This window comes from Etheostoma spectabile, chromosome 18, assembly GCF_008692095.1.
Source record: "Etheostoma spectabile isolate EspeVRDwgs_2016 chromosome 18, UIUC_Espe_1.0, whole genome shotgun sequence".
In the NCBI taxonomy this organism is placed as follows: Eukaryota; Metazoa; Chordata; class Actinopteri; order Perciformes; family Percidae; genus Etheostoma; species Etheostoma spectabile.
Window position 1 is genome coordinate 25,749,656 of NC_045750.1, and position 7,750 is coordinate 25,757,405.

General features: G+C 41.1%; 1 protein-coding gene across 1 annotated transcript in view; it reads left to right on the forward strand.

Moving 5' to 3' along the window:
• Positions 1-7,750, forward strand: part of lrfn2b (leucine rich repeat and fibronectin type III domain containing 2b) — a gene marked incomplete in the record, with an annotated part of 159,989 nt that overhangs the window by 48,826 nt on the left and 103,413 nt on the right. The window contains 1 exon segment of the mRNA XM_032543231.1: positions 5,658-5,718.

Consider the following 7,750-nt stretch of genomic DNA (forward strand, 5'->3'; position numbering starts at 1 on the left):
ACAGAGTCATTTGAACTATGCCCGTTGGTTACGTCTCCTGTACAGAGAAAATACAGAGCAGAGCCCCCAGACCAACGCTCAATCTCAGATCTATTGAGCTCGGCTTGGTCTGGTGATAGCCAGACTATGAAGGACTGGTAATTCTGTGTGCTTTCAACCCTTTGTTGAACAAAGAGCACGATCTAGTGTGCTCAGAAAATAAGGAAAATGCTTCACAAAGCTTCATTTGCACTACTTTCAACTGCATCTCATGGTCTTGAATTAACTTTCACACTCAAAAGACGTCAGACTTGACTGAGCATTGTCTTGACTGCCTTTAGTCACATGTGGATTACACGAGCTGTACACGTAATCCCATAGATTCTTGTTGGCATATGGTGTTAATATGGGTGATATTTCCAAGAATACACATATTGTGAGAAAAAAAAAACAACATTCTGCACAAAACTAGCTTGTATGCGTCTGGATTTAAAAGTATGGTTCAACAGAATTCTTTTGTCCTAACCATGACGTCATATATAAGACTGTGGAGTATATTTCATACAATATACAATAGCAGTTTCAGCATAAAGTATAAAAAGCAGAGCATTGGCAGACCATAGCCATGATGTTGCCCCAGTGTGTGCCATTAGAACATAATGCTCACATGCCGTCTGGTAACACTTTACAAGGATTCACATGATGTACATGAAAAAGAGATTTATTCTTCTTCTCCGGCAGTAAACGCAACACATTGGCCTGCCAATGGTATATTTAGAGCTTAACAATAGATGTAGGGCTGACGAACAGTTACACCAATCGTGAGGTAGACTTCCCCCCCTACAGACATGCTGTAGAGCAGCTCCCAAAGAGAATGGCAACACACTGAGAGCTTAATTGGCTAGTTCACCCACCTCCTGCTCTTGAGCAAGGCACAGAACCCCCAACTGCTCGGGGTGCCTTTCCATGGGCAGCCCCCCCACTCTGACATCTCTCCATTTAGTGCATGTATAGGTATTTAACATGTGTGTGTAATTCAGGCCTGTGTGTAATACAACAGAGTGAAATTATTGTAATTTTCCCTTGCAGGATTGATAAAGTATACATTATTATTATTATTATTATTATTATTATTATTATTATTGTTTTAGGTGAGGGGCGCGACATCCAGCGCGTGAGCAGGGCTTTATCCTGGAAATTGATTTCCGTTGATCCAGACCACAAACCCTATGTCAAACTCTATGTAGCCACAAAGCCATGCCTCCTTTACTCTGCTGCCTCCCAATAGTTTTCAATTCTGAGTCTGTGTGTGTGTGTGTGTGTGTGTGTGTGTGTGTGTGTGTGTGTGTGTGTTGGGTGTGTGTGGTGTGGTGTGGTGTGTGTGACCTACTATAGCGGGAACGACCACAGAGGCAGTTTTTGCCAAGTATTTATAGACTATGTCTGAGGCCAGATATGTGACCATGAAAGCATCACCATGGTGAAAGTGTTCCTTTGCAGGTGTGTAGTTGACATAAAATGAACCCAAGTTCGAAAAGGGTGTGTACAATGGGTGTGAGCAAGGGAACCAGAAGTTGGGGTTCTGATGTAGGGATGAGACCCCCCACCCCCGCCCCCCCCCCCCCCCCCACATACCCACTTTACGCTCAGTTTGGCATCACAGCTGGTGTATTTATTATTCTCAGGGTTCATTAACTAATTCTCTGGAGCTGTCGACCATATGTGTGACCTTCTTCAGCGTAAGGAACCTTCCTGAAAGTAGGTTTACACCTTATAACAACTGAAGTACAGACCAAATTACCACCTAAGTCACATAAGCACAGTTACGAATGGGTGAATATGATCACTGAAGAATGATAGAGAAGAACATTTTATCACATTGTGTTCCCAAGGTTAAGAATGAAACTCGTTCAGCATTTAATCTATAGCTTGACAATAGATCATGTTTTCCTGAATAGAACTGAACATAAATCAAAGCTAAGACAGAAAGTTAAAGAGCATAAAAAACAAATGTGTCATTTGCTAGACTTATACCACAGAAAGCAGAATTCACATTATATAGTTTTGTTTTTCCACATGGATAAATATAGAATCACCGGACCCAAATGCAGACACAGACTCACAAGTAAGATGAATAAAGAGGATGTATTAGTGGGGAATGGAGGTGGAATGACGGGGAGGTAGCTGACTGAGGCAGAGGGCAAGAGGGCAGTGAGTTATGGCTGACTGGCTGGATCAGGGTAGATGAATGAGGGGGAATGGTGTGGGTTGTACGGAGGTAGCAGGTGGTAAGTGGGTTGGAGAGCAGGCGAGCAGGCAGTCAATTACCCTAGAGAACAGGAAAGAGACATAAATTAGCTTGGAATATAAAACGAGTACCTTCAACCTGAAAAATATTGATTTACAGAGCAAGTTCTTTGTGGAATAAAATCCCAAGTATCATTTGTTCTATCACAGGAAAGGTACATTTTAAAAAGAAATTCCCCCACGACGCAAGGGGGTCCTTTTTGCTTAGAAAGAATCCAAACTTTAGGTAAGGTAAGGTGCTGCAACGCATCCTTTGTTATTTTCCTTAAAGGTCCCATGACATGGTGCTCTTTGGATGCTTTTATATAGACCTTAGTGGTCCCCTAATACTGTATCTGAAGTCTCTTTTATATAGACCTTAGTGGTCCCTAATACTGTATCTGAAGTCTCTTTTATATAGACCTTAGTGGTCCCTTAATACTGTATCTGAGGTCTATTTTATATAGACCTTAGTGGTCCCCTAATACTGTATCTGAAGTCTCTTTTATATAGACCTTAGTGGTCCCCTAGTACTGGAACCGAAAGTCTCTTTTATATAGACCTTAGTGGTCCCCTAAAACTGTATCTGAAGTCTTGTTTATAAAAAAAATCCAATTTCTAATACTAATAACACTCCATGCACTGAGTGCTTCAAAATAGACATATAAGGAACATCAAACAGGAATAGAATGGGTTGGGTGGTGATGGCACAGTGGATTTGACACATGTCTTTGTTGTGGAAGATCTGGGTTTGATTTCCACGGCGATACATCAACCATTGTGTCCCGGAGTAGACACTTTGACAGACACTCAGACATACAGTACATATAAATATGATTCGCTTTGGATAAAAGTGTCAGCTAAATGTAATGTAATGTAGAATGCCAAAATTACAATAAAATGGTAATGTAGCAAGATCTTTAATCCAGTTGTCCCATTTTATTGAGGTCGCTTGAAACAACAGGTTCAGAATGCATAGGGCTGAGAATCCAGTCTAAGGATAGTGTAGAGCAGTCTGACTCTCTCTATTCCTACGTCCTTATGAATTCTGCTTTGCATATTTTCTTGAGGTCTTGATGTTTTCCATCATGGTTGGGAAAATACATTTGAGGTCATTTCTTTTGACTATTCAACCCCAATCCCAGGAAACAAGAGCCAACTGGAGGCATTAGTGTAGCCGTGGCAGTTCAAGTGAATGAGGCTATAGCATGACTGTTTTGTTACTGGGACTTCAGTCATATGTTGGCATGATTTGTTCGTTCATGTGGTTCGTAAACGTGATTAATGCTTAAAAGATTGTGCACACATTTTTTAATCAAGCAGCAAGCTGGCTAATCAAAATTCACCATATTTACTTTTTTTCCTCTCTGCCTGTGATGCACTCAATTTTCTCCATTTAAACATGTCTAAGCCAGACATCTCCAGGTGTTGACAGGCAGAGTAGAGACGCCGTCGCAGCAGTGTCAACCCACCTGAGTGACTGAGGACGGCCCTGTCAGCAGGCAGCCGCACGCATCACACTGATGTGTAGTCATTTCCAAGCTGAAGGCCTATATATAGGCCCTGAAAGGGAAAGAGGCAACACAGACATAATGGCATTTTTAGACTGAAGGGATGCATCCCCAGGATCAGCTGTCGCTCATAGACCTTTTATACTTTAATTGAGTAGATGTTATAGTTGAACTATATACAGTTGCGTTGTATGGCTAAATATATTTAATTTGTCACAACAAAAGGAGTCCGTTCCCTAGCATGCATGGCTGGTACATTGCTCAGGTTTATGAGTATTTTAACAACAAAAACATAGTAGGAACAATAGGATGAATTGGAAAAACCTGCAAGGATTAATATACCTTTGCACGCCTCTCTCTTTTAGAAGGAAATTTATGGTTGTGGCCACTATTGCTAGTGGTTATTATAACACTTCCCTTACCAGGCCTGTAGGGAAAAGGTTAATTACATAAAAAAGTCCACCGATTCTCACAACCAAAACTTAAAGTTAAAAAACTTAGTTGATAGACATGAAATAGTCTAAGTTTTTTGTTTTTACATTTAAAATTCAGTGGTTCCAATTTGTTGAGTGTAAATGTTTGCTGATTTGCTAATAATTGTTTATAATGGCAAATCAAATATATGATGGTTGGACATAATAAGGACTTTTAAGACTTGGTATTCTACGGAGCCCCGGAGATGACATGGAGGAAAAATGAATAAAAACAATAATAATAAAAAAAACATTGACTTGGGACAAACTAAACTCGAGATCTCGACTTTCATGTCCTCAGTACATGTTTTTATATATATTTTGTCTTCAATTTGTTTCCCCCACCGTGTCACCCCTGGGGTTAGATAGGTTTGTGGATTTTGGACAGGATTTTCTAAAAGCAAAAAAATCCATCCATCCATCCATCCATCCATCCATCCATCCATCCTTCCATCTATCCATTTTCATCCGCTTCCAGTGTCAGGTCTCAGGGGCAGCAGCTCCAGCAGGGGACCCCAAACTTCCCTTTCCCGAGCCACACCAACCAGCTCCGACTGGAGGATCCCGAGGCGTTCCCAGGCCAGGTTGGAGATATAATCCCTCCACCTAGTCCTGGGTCTTCCCCGAGGCCTCCTCCCAGCTGGACATGCCTGGACCACCTCCCTAGGGAAGGGTCCAGGAGGCATCCTTACCAGTTGCCCCAACCACCTTTAAATAAAGAACTATTTGATTATTAAAATACATTTTATTGGTTCTAATTAATGGAAAAAATTCTGCAAGAATGAACAAACTCTACAAGCTACCAGGGGGGATTCAAACCAAAAGTTTGTGTAATGTTTTTTTTTAGTATTGATTTTATTTACTTAGCTTTTTCTTGTTTTCTCTTTTTAAAATCAAAAATCATCATCCTGGTTCGGTGTGTGTGTGTGTAAGGTTATACATTGTGTATGTTCCTTTTGTAAACTACGACTCAATGTATCAAACTGTAGAGCCTTGCTACACACCATTAACATCTTATAAGACCTGTCAATAAAAACAATACATAGACTATAAATAGAACTATGAATAGATTTTGCAAGGCTGCTCATTGGTTCAGCTTGGACCTACGGTTGGAGAACTGTGTAGTGAGAGCTTACACAACAATTCAACTGCTTATGCTTATTGTCTACAGCTCAACTGACAACTCAACTAATTTCCAGGCTTACTCTTTGACTTTAAATCTTAAATTAGGTTACTTTACTTGACTACTTCCTAGTTAAACTGTCAGTTAAAAAAAAGAATTAAAACAGTGCCTTTTAAAAGAGTTTTTAGCACATAATGCCACACTTTCTTCACAAAATGTAGATTTTTAATGAAATTCGACTTATTTAAAATCCAATTCTCATGTCTGGTGTATTGTTTTTTACAGAGATGGCCTTGACTTCCGTTGTAAAGCTGGATCCCTGCAACCACATCTCCACTATTAACAGGTGAGTACAACGTATGAATTGCAACAGTAACCGGCTTATCATTATGAAAACAATAGCACTTAAACAGAAGTTTCAACTTTTAAGTAGATCATTACTATCCTGGAGGAGAATTGGGTTGCATGTGGAAAGCAGAACTTCAAAGTTGACTTGGGATATTGGGAGCTTTTAATTCCAGACTTCTACGTTTGTTTGTCTAGGAATTATAACACTACACTCTGACTCGATAATGCACCACAGAGTGCTGGATTTGAGGGCTTATGTTTAAAGGAGGATAACCCTTGACGTAAAAGTGTTTTCAGGTGATGTTTCGCGTCTGCGAAGAGCTGCTGCAGCCTCTCGTGACTCAGTGAGAGCAGACGGCTTCAGACGTGTGCACGCAGTAGCCTCTAATCCATGCCAGTGATGGCCAGTGTGTGTGAGGCTTTAGCCAGACCTGATGAAGAAGCGCTTACAGGCTGAGACGACCATGATCTAAGTCGGCAGCCAGCGACGCGGCGGATTGAGGCCACGTCAGCTCATCTAGAGCCAACTAAACTTAATGCAATCGGCTGGGCTTGTTTTATGGATTTGTGGTGACATTGTCGGTGCTTTGGCAAGAAGGCGTAGAGGAAAATCTCAGACAGTTCCATTATTTGTGGCTAGAGACATGTCAGGGATTAGGTGGCACAGGTTCAGTTACCAGCAATTAGCCAAGGTAAAGTTATTAAGATTGATGTGTTGATAGCTTTGTCAAAATAAATACATAATACCCAGGATACCACAAAAAGGTGAGTTTGTAGCGCCTGTTGGCCGTCCAGGCTGTGTCTAGGCAAGAAGGCCCTTCTTTCCTCAGAGGAGCTCACACTCACACGTCGAGTTTTGTCATTGTTTAAAGAGTCCATGAGGAAACGGATGCCGAGCAGAGGAGCAGGACATTTATGTTTGTGACAGTGATATTAAATTTGGTTGATAGCCAGAAGCCCATCAGGACTCATTGGGCTGCTTTGTGTTGTTTATCCCTGCCAAAGTGCGGCTGTGCATGCTCCCTGATCATCTGACAGCTTTCAGAGACGAGTGGGGGAGGACCCGCTGAGATCACTGCCGAGCCCCCAGAACCCATCCTGTGACGCACAACAAGTCACAAATCCATTATTTACACCCTCAACAAACATCAAAAAGGTTTTCTTTGCCAAGTTTCATGGAGGGTTTATTGTATTCATGAGCACAATGACATGGAATGGTTTATAATCAATGGGCATTACAGTCAGGGGGGGGGGGTCCCAGTAACCCCATTGCCTTCTTCAGCGCTAATATACAAATGGGAACACTGATTTGTGATGCAGCTCAATAGAAGGAAATTAGGTAACACTTGAAGTTTTCTACATAAGAGTGACATGACACAGCCATGACACATGAACCGTAACCCTAAACATACCTGGTCATGACAAAACCGAATGCCACTTACTGAAATAAGCGTAATGTCAGAAACGTTTGTCTTGTTTATAAAGTTTCATGATATGTCATGACAGTGTCATTTCACTCTCATGTAGATGCCTTCAACTAAAGTGTAACCATTCTTTTGAAAGAATAGTTTTCCCAGAAGTCAGAGAAACTCAACATGTCTATCAGACAATTTACCCTAAAATCCTTTCAGCATCTCAAACGACATCCTATTTTCCAAGCAGTTTGAATGATCAAAAAAACATCAAAGTAGAAGTGACTGGAAAGAAAACTGAATTTCTGTTACTGAGAAAAAATGAGTCACATGACTCTTGTGGCAGCCCATCAACCCATCTGGCTTCCTGTGCTGCTCAGCCGTCTTCTACTCCTTGCAGGGATCCGGTTCTGTTGCTTGGCAGCCTCAACATCTCATCATGTCAATCCCAGTCTTTGAAGTTTTATTTAGGTTTACATAGGTTACAGCACTAACCCATGCGCTTTCATTCATACCTACATGCATATTAAAACACTGACTCATTCTATATCTCCATCTTGTTTTATTTTTTTAAGTCATTTGGCTTTTGAAATGTGTGTGTGTGTGTGTGTGTGTGTG